The sequence below is a fragment of the Bombus vancouverensis genome, chromosome 9 (assembly GCF_051014615.1).
Source record: "Bombus vancouverensis nearcticus chromosome 9, iyBomVanc1_principal, whole genome shotgun sequence".
Classification (NCBI taxonomy): Eukaryota; Metazoa; Arthropoda; class Insecta; order Hymenoptera; family Apidae; genus Bombus; species Bombus vancouverensis.
In genome coordinates this window covers 9,519,403-9,533,255 of record NC_134919.1, presented here as the reverse complement: position 1 = coordinate 9,533,255, position 13,853 = coordinate 9,519,403, and positions in this window count along the sequence as shown.

Below are 13,853 nucleotides of genomic sequence, written 5' to 3'. Positions count from 1 at the left end.
TCGACGTTATATTAACAAAGTTGGATTAATTTTTGGCTGTTGAATTAACGCGGTCGCCATTGGAAATTTGGCAGAAATTTTCAAATAGAAAATGGTAAGTTTTTATAATTAGGACAGGAATAAAAATATCAAGTTCTCGTTTTCAGGTATTACACACACTATATTATATACACATATCATATATATATTGAATTATTAGTGGACTGTGGATTTTTATAGAAACTTTACTTTGGATACTTTGTATATTTTTGTATATTATATACATTCCGTATTTTGAGCGTTTAAGTACTGCGAATATTTATGCATTCATGTAAAATTTAAACGCAGAAGTATCTAACAATTTCAAATGCCAAAAATTCAAGTATGTCGCTTCGAATTAGCCTCTAAATTCACATTCGTGCAAATTGCAAGTAAAACAAATCGTCCTTTAATTATACAATAATGTGCAATGTGCAATAATTTTTTACCTTATATTATATATATCATGTTTTTGTATTTAATATTGGTTAAAATTTGTGCAGGTATCATTTTTAGAATATAATATGCAAAATCTGTGTGGAAACTTTTGCACGCCATTAACATCAGGAAAATGATCCTTGAAAAAATATTTGTTAGTATTAAATATTACATAAAATGACTTAATTACCTTACGACCGTAATACCTCATTTCTGTGTTAATTTGTTCTTCAAAACAATTGCCCTCAAAGGAAACGGTTATCTGAACAAAGCGAGAGAAAGGAACGAAATGAAGGAAAGGAAAGAAGGAAGAAAGGAAGAGGGAAAGAGAATATAATAGAAAGGTAATCTTGATTTTAATACCGCGCTCTTTGCATCAGGAGTGGGGTGTCTCTTGAACCAACATGTTTCGCTCAGTTATCCTTTGATCGTATTATCGCAAAGCTGATATACGAGAGATCCGGAAGCGGGATCCATATTGCTATAGGTATACGTAGTTCACACAGGGTCGATGTAAAGTGCACCAGTGAAAAGCCTTTCACGAGTTGTTATTCTTACCTCGAACACTGTTTCCACAGTTTGCCGAAGGCTCGCTAATTTAATTTTACACTGACGGCCTTTGCCGCGTGTTTCTATAGTTTTCTCTCGCGAGCCTGTTCTTCTGCGTGATCCGCCTCCGGGCAAATTGATATTTAGACGAGGTTGTAGTAATTAAAGTGGAGGAACATTGGCAAGATCCACCGTACGACTTTCCATTATTTTTTCCCCAGTAATATCTTTAACACAATTGTACTACTTCTGTATTTCCACTCTCTACCTTCCTATTTGCCTTTTTTTACAGAGAACTATGAAATTCAATTAACGTTCGAATTGATGGAAAATTTTTGTTACACGCGCGCAGCGATTGTGTTTTTCGCTGTCCAATCTGAGTTTGATTTGTTGGATGGATCTTTTTTTGGCTTCATTTGATTGAAGTCAGCCTTTTAGATTTATTTTATTCCACTAGATTTTGGCTTTAATTAGATGTGATTCTAAATTAAAAGTGCGGCGTATGTCAGATTTTCTTTTAAAAATCGTGGCATCTTTTACTATTACTATTACTTTTTACTATTATTGTAATAATATTTATTTTGCTTTTAAAAATACAGTGAGTTAATTTGATGATTTTTGCTCGATAGTTTTAAATTACTCGAAAATTACGTGCTACATGAAAAATTGTGTAATTTTGAAAATAATAGAGTAAAGCAATTAGTTTTTTATTAATTTAGTTCCTTACTGAGATATTAAGTGGAATTTTCAATACTTTTTTTTTTAATTTTTTTATCACGCCATAACGCATGAAGTAATTGTGTCATTATAACACAGGAGGAAAAATTTTTTTGTATCAATAATACAAGTGAAAAGTTTGCACGTGAAGTATTCGTTGTAATATTACCTATGGCTAATAGGAAAACTAAAAACAATACCAGTTTAAATTGATATAGTTTCTTTTTTTGATGAAAGCTTCATAGTTATTAATTCTCATAGAAAATAGAGTTCAATTAGAGTTTCTAAGATCGTTTACTGTATGCGAGATTTGCTTTAATATATTTTTGCTTTACAGGGAAATGAAAAAATAAATTTAAATGGAATACTTTTCAAATTGATTTCAATCATATCATCGTTAAAAAAAGAGCAAAAATCTTTCCTCTTTTTCAATTTGGTACGTAGAATATGTTTCATTTTGCAAAATAATATTTGTTTACAAACTCTAAATTTTGCGGAGTTGAAGCTGGAATATTTTTTAACCAATCAATTTTCAATATAAATTAGATTGCACTGATTAGTGTGAAAGTGGAATATAATATTAAAAAATGCTTCTATTTTCAAAACAATATACTATAACGATATACTACTTATAATAATAAAAAACGTCGAAGAAAATTTAAAGATTCGTTTAAATGGTAAAGTTAGACGAATTTAAGCGAATAAGAAGTCATTTATTTCTTTGAAACTGGATATTAATTACGTACGTATCTCGGTCATGAAATTAGCGCTTACAAAAAGCTGATGAGCATGGCTTCCGAGAAGTTAAATTTACAGTATACCACGCTGAACTAAGCAACGAGTAGTCAACGTGTTAAACGAATCAAGTACGTCAACCCATTAAATAACGCTGTCACAGACACTCCTCTTCTCCATTACCAAAATTTTTTCCACAAAACACTCTACTGCCCCGCAATTCGCTCACTCTATCCGAAAGTCGCTTATGCGCGCTTAGATCTACAATTCAATTTCAGTAGCGGCGGATGAGTATACGCGTTACGAAGGATTTCACGTGCAGAATTCATAAAGTAAACGGATTATACCGTTGCCGAGGGTCGACGCGTTAAAATACATATTTGAATGTTGCGTTCGACCCTTAGCCGGAATAACGTTGCATAGTATATCAGCCGATGGCTCGTGGCACATCCCTTTTCGCCTCGTTTGCGAAAATATCGGGCAACGGAGAAAGGCGAAGACCTTCGATCTCTCGTCCGGAATCGCAACTCTTGCTTCGGATACCCCAGGGATAAATTGTCTAACCCCTACCCTCGTCTCGTCTCTATCCCTAGCATACCAACATATTGCCAAATGGGAGTCGGTTAAGGTGTTCGATCCCGAAATTTGCATTTCCCTTCTTCTTTGTTCCATCGAAGATGGTGATGTAATGTTCTTCCAAAGCGAATATCGAGCAGAGCAATGAAGGAGGGCCATTGAATTTTCGAGGACCGCTTAAGCGGCTCGGCCGAAACGAAATTCGCGAAGCATCCTAGATACCCCAGGTTCCATCGTGCGTGTTTGCATGTAAGTATGTGTAATAAATTCCATCCTGGATGTCTATGTACGAGTTTGGAACTTATGATTTGTAATTGGCGACAAGGAAAATGAAAGTTTAATATATCGATTGAAGAAAATAAACGTTGAATTTCTGTTTCACCACCATTAAATCGTTATTATTCTTTTGTGTTTCGTTCTTCGTCGTAGCTTCACGACTACTCTCGTCCATTCGTTCCTGCCTTTAGAACGAGGTGGCTTTACAGGTAATTTATTCATTATTACTTTGAGAAATTTCAAGTCATTCAGAAAGATACTAAATTTGGATATTTTATTCCTTGGAACAGTATTAGCTATTAAAATATAGAAATGAATCAAACTCTAAGATGAAATATTGAATTATTTATTCAATCCAAATTAAAACTGTCCAGACTATATCGTTTTAAAATCTAATTCGAGACGTAACAAAGGAAATTCTAATTTTTACAAATTGAAATATATAGCAGGTGTTACGAAAAAAAAGACTAAATGAGAAAGTGAGATGATAAACGATGTACATATTGTTTACCTATAGAAGCAGATTAAAGAATTATAAAATATTATGCGAATATTATTTTAGCATTTACAATTTTCTTTCATCTTGCTCAGTATAGAATTTATCCCTTCCTTTAAAAAAAAAGTATCATTTTTCATTTTTCTGTCATTTACAATGGCTACAAAGATAATTTGATACTATAAAAATAAAATATAGAATTTGATACAAAGAGAGCTTCATTGGAAAATATCTCTTCAAAAATCAAATATATTAAATCACACTTCAAAGAGTGACCACGATGAAGATGAAACCGTCAAATTATATATTATACGTATCATGGAATGATCGAGCTGTCTATGTCGCGTTACCTTTATCCTCTTTCGACGTGGCTAACTGAAAATCGGACAGCGATTAAGCGAGGTTTCAGCTTAACAGGTTTAGATTCGAGTTGCTTAAAAATATAACCAGCCGGCTGACGGTATTAGCGGTCTAGTCGCGGGACGATACGAACCGTGCGAAACGAAATTACTTCGCCTGTTAGGCCAACATGCTTATGGATAACAGGCTGTCAACGTGCAAACCGTTCTGGCCGAACATGGAGACACATTGTCACCGGAGAGACGCGTGGCCGCGCGCAAACGGGTCACGTAGCTGGAACGATTATCGACAGATTTTCCGAAAACAGCTGCAAAGCTGACAGAGCCTCACGATTATATTCAATTAATTACTGTGACCAGAATATTTTATGCAGAATTTGTGGTTATTTCGAGATGAATGTTACTGAAGCTTTGACCATGTTCTGAGATTTGAGAATATTTCAATTATTTAAAATTATCCTAGATCACTATGTAACAGCGAAGGAAGCATCGATTTTTGAAGAGCACGTGGCAGCTTCCGCAGTCGGTTTATAATGCTTTCTTTGCAAAAAAAGGTGGTTTAAGAACCCTTCTCTTTATTTGCCCTTCTATGAGGGTTGAAAAAGCGCCAGAAATAAGAGTTTGCGTATAAAGCACAGAGGTGGTTAATTAACGCGCCCTGTTATCGCTATAGGAAAAATAGAAGCTGAATTGCAAAGTTAAGACACAACTGTTAATCTACTTACTTATTAAAGTATCAATTAGCCTATATATTCTAATGAACGTCCCTTTTTTATTTTTATATTTAGTATCCATTATTGAATTATTTTCATTAATACTTTCTAACTTACTAAAATTTGTTTTTATTCTTGTTAAATCCATAAGAATATTCGCGAAGAACTATAAAAAGTTTTACTATGATTAAACTGTGATTGTTTATGCAAATTAATAATTCTGTATACGTCGATAAGAAAAAGAATTTGAATAAAAGTGTACTTGACCTTCTAATTATTGTAATATGTATTTTAATTTTGACATTCTATACATATAGTTTGCATTTATATATTTTCATTCGCGAATGTCTTCAAATATTTATAATTATCATAAATGCATAAAAATCAACAGCTTAATCATTACAAATTATTAGCCTTACTTAACTGTTTTTATTCTCCCTTCACTATGCTAGATTAATATTTATGATTTTCGTACATCCTATCTCAAACGTAATTAATCGAACGAATTTTATTAATCAAACGTAATTGCTGAGTTCAGACTCATATTCCTCTGCAAAATATATTTTATTCCAATTTCTGATTTCTTCTCGTTACATCAGTTTCGTAATTGTACCACCTGTTACCCACAACATCCTGTTTAAATAACGTCACTGTGAAGCACGTTTGACCATGGTTCGCAAGCCCTGAAAGCGGTTACGGCTTGCCTATAAAAGCGCACACGTATTACGTGATTCCCAGTGCATCGCTGGTAAACACATTCGTGTAAGTGCGTATTCAAAAGGAAGCGGACCGGAAACCAACATAGATGACACTCGTGTTAAAGGCGATCTTAAGCTATGTGTCTGTAAACTCACGTTCAATCTTTTCCTTTCTTTACTAACGACGTAGAAGAGGAAAAATGACAAGTAGTAAAAAAGGAAAAAAATGCGATAGAAACTGGTTTATCCGCGCTTCATTTATATCAACTACCTTTCAGCTTTTAATATACGAAGTTACAGATGAACCGCTATTATCCAAACTTTGGTCGAACGTAACTTTATGTGCGACAGGTTTTTCAAAAAGTTCGTAGTATTTTTATTACGAATTTCTATCAAATAACGAGATATTTAATTAATGAAGCATTTAAAATTCGTTAATGAAAGGAATTTCTGTTTTTCAGTGTTGAATTTCGTATATTCACGAAAAGTAAGTAACAAATTTGGAGTCTTAGTCGTAATATTCAACTCTATCTGTCCCATTCGTTATGCAGTATAGATTCGCTATTATCCATCGCGATCTGCACGAAACTTACTCGAAACTTATAGAGAAGAAACTAAACGCTTAAGAAACCTGTAGAAGCTATTCGAAGCAATTCATTAACAAACATACGAGTTTCTATGTTACTACTATAGAAAAATAAATTAAAGAGGACAGGAAAAATCTGCTTTTTCTTTTTTTCGACGATAGAGAAACGTACAGGTGAAAGTTGCGTAGGCAGAAGGGGAAAGAGTGTTAATAGAAAGACGAAGAGGCGAGTCTACGCTGTCTTAGATGCCAGATAGCGGGTTTATGGAAATTCTTCGCGGTCGAGAGCACGCCTAATGCTCTGAATAATATTCCGCGCAGGCTGGGCTGCGCGGGCTAAAACATGCGGCCACCCTTCACGAGTTTGCGCGATAATTGATGATCTTTTTATTCTGCTTGCACGATGCACCTTATTACACCACCACTTCCCTTTGGCCCTTTACCTTTCGGTCAGATTGCAGCCAGCCTCGGCTTTATTTCAACGCGGCTTATTTATCTTCTACCCTCCTCCCCCTTCCGCCGTCTACTCCACCCTGTCCCGTATCCACGGTTTGCCCCATTATTCGCCGCAGACTCAGGTTTGTATATTACCGACGAGGCTAGCTAGAGCCGCTTTCCACCTTGAGAAATCCATGCGATTTCCATTTCACCGTAAGCAGCAGCTGTTGAATATTTTCATACGTTGCTTAATAATTCTCCGCCGATCGTCGTTTCGCGACTGCGCCATGCCGCGTATATTTACGACCCTGATATGCTGCATTTTGCTATTACTCCCTGAGATTTCTATCCAGGAGCTTAGAAAGTCTCGCAACGTTTCGATGATTCTGTAGATATTGATCTTTAACCCTGTTATTCCTGTAGCTTAGGTTATCGTGCAATATAGCAGATTTTGCTGATTTCTGTATCTATTGATATGAAATGATAAGCTTCGAAACGAAAGAATTTTTAAAATATATTTATTATATTAATGAGTAAAGAAGATTAATTTTTAAATACAAAAGAAGTAAGGCAAACTAACTATTGTTAGAGTCAAAGAGTGATACTAATATATATATATATATATATATATATATATATAGTATGTTCACGTATTGTTTAAGGACGTCATCAATGGCACTAGATTTCTGATACACATAAGGACTTTATTTCTTAAATAACTGTAGTTACAAATATATAGTATATGTATATTGAAAAAATAATTCAAATATGGAAAAGCAGTATACCATGTATGGGTTTTGTATATCTTATATATTTAAATAAATTTCGGAGCTATGATGCTTTTGCTTTTTTTATTTATACCTTTGTACGTTTTGATAAAGTGACTTGGAAAGTTGAAGAAACCGCCGAACAAAGCAGTTACTTTCATAATTTTATCTAATCTATTCATCACGATATGAAACATTATAATGTATATTATTTAGTAGCTTGTTAGAAATTAAGGAAATAGAGAGAAGAAGATAGTAATCAGAATCTTAACAATATCGTTCATCCTGAATTCTTCGGCATTTTATTATACTGTCAAAGTGCAACGTAACTCTGATTGTTTCCAAATTTTTACTATTTTGCACTATGATATAAAATATGTGGATTTACTAAATATACAGTGATTGGTTGGAGATAGAGAAGAGAATTAAAAATTCAGTAATAATCTAATTCTACCGATTCCTCTACTTATGACACTAAATCGTTTAATCTCCTAGTAAAATCTTCCCTGCTCAATTCTCGAACTAATAAAATTTAAAGTCCCCGTCGAGCAATTAATTCTCGCGACGCACCTCACGCTTAGGGACGAGTTTCTCGAATTAGCTGGAATCCTCACGTCGCTTATGCTTATCAAAGCGATCGTAGCCGCATGAAAAGCGCAGTATTCAAATCAGATTGCCGTTAGTTTAAAGTTTAAGTGTATTAACGAAATCATGGCTTGTCCCTTTGACACTAACGCTTATTCATAAGTATTCAAATACTTACTGCCCTTGTACAGAATTTAATACTTGATCTGGATTACTAGGGAAACAATTAATCGATTATATTTTTCAGTTTATTGTGAAATAATATAATTTACAAGGCTTTTGGGGAAAAAGTAATAGATTAAGAATTGTATGTTCAAATTGATCGAGTCCACTTTTTATTCGCTTCTTAGTTTTGTTGCATAAGTATGAGATTAATGTTCAATTCTAAACGAACATATATAGTTCCATAAATATATTCATCGATAGAAGATGACATAGATAATAGAAGATTCTAAGGTAAGCTTAAAGAACAGCGCTTGCAACACCATCGCATTTCTGTATTTTTCAATTTATAAAATTTATCAATTTCGCTCCTGAGCGGCTCATATTATTATAATACTTCGATTTAGAATTCGATTTAGAAGAAATTAATGATGAATTAAACAACCCGAAGATTAAATCTAACTTATGGAGCCATTTACTACGTGTCATCAAGTAACAAAACATAAAACACAACAAATTATAATAGAAGGAATATAACAGAATACCTACTAATATAGATATAAAAATTGATTAAAACGTAGATATAGGAAGCATTTAACTTTAGCATACTTGTGCGTAATTAGTGAGATTTAATTATGATATTGGCCATATATCTATGATTTCTTTAGAATCTAATGTTCCAAGCGAAGTTTAATAATTTCCTAACAATATATCAGATGTACCTTGTTTTTCTCTAAATATTTCAGTAATTGTTAATCAAAACGATAAATCCAGACGTGAGAAACTATTTGGCCTGGAAATTATTCGATTCTTAATGAAAATTATTCGACTTCGTTAGCAATAGTAAACTGTAATGAATTCATATGAGAATTGTGTTAATTTTAATGAAATTTTTTCTCCAAGTGTCCTAATAATTATAAATGACGACATACATACGTAAGAGGCTTTTTGTGCCTAGTATCTGGCAGCGATACCCGCCGGGCAATAATAAAACTTTCTGCTCTCGAGAACCTGTGTTCCCCTCGTAGAGAGCAGCAGAAGACAGGAGAGAGAGAGAGAGAGAGAGAGGAACGGCGCACGAAACGCTTCAGATGAAAAAAGAACGGTAGATAGAGATCAACGGACAAAGTGTAGTAGAAAGAGAGAAAGGAAAGAATCACAGGGACCTTGGGTGGCGGGGGTTCAGCTAGGTGAGTACAAGAGTCGTGCAAATACGGAAGGGAAACGGATTTCTGTGGTAGGAGTGCTTGGGGCAAGGAGATCCTTGATGTACGAGACGTTTGTTTCGCGAGTCGGCCAACGACAGTTCAGCCGGTAAAGGGAAAGCCAAGATCGAACCAGCTTCGTGCACTTTGCGCTTTACGTGCGATAAATCCGGCTGACTTCCGGTAAGGAATAAGAATCGCGCCTTGACGTTCCATCAAGGAACCAGGAAACTAGCGGAAAAATTTATTCTCTTTGGCTTCTCGCTGTAACATGCCTGATACCCTGAGAAAGCTCCTGGATTAAGAAGTTTTCATGCTGTCAGGTCACAGTTTACCAATTAAGCTGGAAACATCTTTGGGGAATATCGATATAAGTTTGGGAGTTAAGTTATTTATTACAAATCGTCAGAATTGGAATTTTGCTCATTTAGTATGGTGGACAACAAATTATTACTATGTATGGAACACTAGTTGATTAATGTATTTGATTAATGGAAATGATCAATGAGAATTTACAGTTACATATGGTTTGGAAGGTTCGTTTAAGTCACGATTGAAGTATTTTCTTCATTTATTTATTTGTTTAATATTTCAACGAGTGATTTAGTAGGAATTCGATGTTTCTCATTCTCAATTGATATTAATAAATGAGAGTCGAAGTTTTTTAACGAGATTTTCACAGAATGATACTAGACATATGAATATGAAAGAACATTTATTTGATATATATAGCTGGAAGTAACTTTCTAAAAGACGTTTAAGATTACATTCAGGATATTTAAAAAATTACCTCTTAAAAATTGTTAAATAAATATAAAAATTTTAGTTTGTTTGAAAGCATCAGTACAATGAATGTGAGAAACTTTAGTTGCTTAGAAGTCACTGTAGTTGCATTTAAATTCATAATAACGATAAGAACGTGAAATCAAAGGTATTTCAAGATATCTTTGTAAAATTTGAAATTTAAAAATGCAGGCTTCCTTCACAGGTTTGTCCGTTCAGGCTAAACATTTTAGAATTTCTTGTTGGAAGGAACTTCGCTTCTACAGTGACTTTGTAAAATGTGTGTTCTTGTGGAATAGTGGAGCGTACCTGCATGGTGAAATTTAAATCTCGTTTTTCACATATGTCCACTTGTAGTACGGCAATCTTACTACATAAAAGAAACAGTAGGATAACGACGGTGCTTTGAGAATGTGGTTAAATTTAAAATTTTACTATACTCACGAAGCGCCCTTTACATTAATAACTTAACCTTATTATACTTTCTTCGTCAGAGGAATATAAACTAAAATTTTTAGAATGCAAATTTTGGGATAATAATAAAATAGAAGTTGTACTTGATTAGAATTTTGTATTATTTGGTTTGAAAGTTATAGGGATCAATAATTGTGATAAACTGATTAGTACTAGCATAATGATATAAACTGTAACAGCACAATAATAAGAAAAAATAAGACATAAAAAAATGTAGGTATATTGCTATGTAATCTTTAATTTATAGGACGTTATAGAAGGTTAAAGAATAATCAAAATATTATTATCTGAAACAATTAATAATCTGTACAATAATTTTACAATTGTAATATTATTAGAATAATTCCTAAATAAAATTATTAATTGTATCCATTATAAAACAAGTTACACGTCAAATGTAACCGTACGAATTATTCAATATAAAAATAGTAGACATATTATTATTTAATAAAATTAGTTGTTAACGCAATAATATAATAGCAGCATTAATAGCAGTATCAACAAAGGTCCTAGGTAAAATTAGAACACATTAAAGAATGAATCACATATGAAATAATAATACATCTGAATTAATTACAGAACCGAATACATATGATATAACTATACAAGACACTTAATTCAAACAATTTCATGTATTTATTTCTTTCCACACATGCTCGACATCGATTCCTCCTCTAGTTACGATATTACGAAAGATCAAAGACAGCTGTGTTTAATTGTCAGCAGAGCGATTGGACATGCTTACAAAGTAAGAGAGCCACATATAATGAACAGAAGATATTCGTTTACCATGCACTTATCCGCTGGCTTCTTTGACGAAGAAAGGATGAATGATCCTTAATGTCGACGAGGAATAGAAATCAAGCGTGCTGGATGGTCGTAATTATTTTTTATCGATCACTCCGGTCCTGGGCATGGAATGTTTCAGCGTTACCGAAGAAAATGAAGGCGTACCGGTTCCTGCTTGAAAATTTATGGACTGCCCGCCTGATGGAGACTCATGTTTTATGAATGATCGCAACTTCGATGCAGCAGCATCCGACATCATTGCGGATGAATGGAGAAAACTCGAGAACTTCGTGGATGATTTCGTAACGTTCTCTCATAAAGAAGACTGTTCAATCGACTAGGGTAATTTATATCGGCGAGTGGAGATGCTAGACCGATTCCAAATTATTCCCGATTCTCTTGATCGGCGAAGCCGATTCTCTTATTTTCATTTAAATAACATAGACACGAGATACGTTTCTTTGTTTCGATTGCGATACTTGGTCCAAAGTTCGGAAGATAGATTGGACGATGAGAGAGAATATCCTTTGCAGTTTGTTTTCTTTGATTCTTTTGTGTACTAGTTCTTTATGATCGTGGATAATGACAGAGAATTAATGGAATTATTGGATATGCAGCGAGTGATTGAATTTTGTGAATGGTAAACAAGAGAAAATAGGGAGAGATTAAAGTAAGAGTGTATGCTTATTCAAAATTTTGGATATGATATATGTAATGGGATGTCGATGTATTTGGAGTGATGTAAGTGGACGTACTCCTAGAAGTTTATCCCAATTGAGCGAAAAAGATCGTAAAACAGAAAAGAATATTTAAAACAAATATACAATATACCCATTTTGTATTCATCATTATAGAATACACATTTTTAAGATATTCTATTTGAGATTAAATATTTTTCGCAATACTAGAAGCATCTAATAGCTTGATTCGAATTTCTGCTTATTACACGTTCTATAATTAACGCATTTTCATAATTTTCTGGTACTATTACGGGGCACAACAGTATTTTCGATACTTTGCGTATCAATCAAACAACATAGCTTATTTTTGTTTTGAATATGGTTTATTTGCACGAAAATAATGCGGAGAATTGATGAAATTACAAGATAATCACGAGACCCATGTTACATAGTTGATATTAAAGATAATATCAATATCGATGTTAATAATATATTGGAGGTAATTTCGATACTGGGGATAATAATAAATATATTGATGATATATTTGACCATCACGAAATGGGATTTATGTAATTAGCTGCTTACCGTTTGCATAGTTAATAGCTTCTTTTGTCGCTACATTGAAGAGGATTATTATGAATTTTTAAGAAGCTTTAAGGATATAAGGGTGGGATTTTATTTGCTCAAAGAGGCGTAAAAAGCTAATGAGCTGGAAATTCCGTTGCATGAACGGAACACTATAATCTAGTAATTTTCTAAAATTCTGTTTCACACAGTCTTTATAATGGCGGATAATAAGAATGGAAAATAGGAGAAACCACCTGAGAATTCAAATTCTTTTATTATATTTTTGTCTGTACGGTTGCGCAATTGCATCTTGATTACACCTTCGCTTATAGAGTAACGATTTTCCAATGTATTTCCAATTTTCATATGTATATTCAAAATGTATGAGTTGGTTGTTATCGATTAGAAAATCGGCAGGGAAATTAGAATTTTTAGCTTGATTATATTTAGAAATTGAGATGGCGAATTAATTATATGGAATGACTACTTAAATATATAAGATGTTCATTATAGACAACGAATAAAATATATGTATTTCGATTAACTCATACAAATATTTCGGAGCTTGATGTATCACTTCTGTAGTAAATGGACTATATATTAAAATAGCGTTAATTTTCATCAGTTGAAGAGTGAACAATTAAAATTTTATCTTATGTATAAATTCATTCTTCTGCTCAATGATTAAGATATGCTGTGTATGTTAAATGATTAGATTTAGGACAAGTGAAATTTAAGCAGATTGGGTTAAGTTAAGTGGTTTAGCTGCGGATTACGTAAGTTAGATAGGATAGGCAGACCAAGATTTATTTAAATCGATTAAACCTCGATCACCTTAGACCTTGCGAAGACCATCGCTGGATCAAATTATTGATTAAAATTAATTATCATTGATAGCCGATAGCACTGGTATCACTGCAGAAAACAGATACTCATATCGGTATTGATACTGATTTCTATTTACACTATGTGTATAATGAATTTATTAAATTTTGCAGGTCACTACTGAATTTGATATGCAATATATAATTTTCGATATTACATGTATCGATACGTAAATATTTTTAATTTTCAAATTTAAATTCCCCGACATGTATCGATGAAAATTATTTTATTAGAATCATAAAATATAAATAAGTAATATAAATACATGGAAGTATGCACTAGATGCTAAATGATACAAAATTTGTTAGAATTGAATCTAATTAATTGATATATGAATACAATTATAAATGTAGTAGT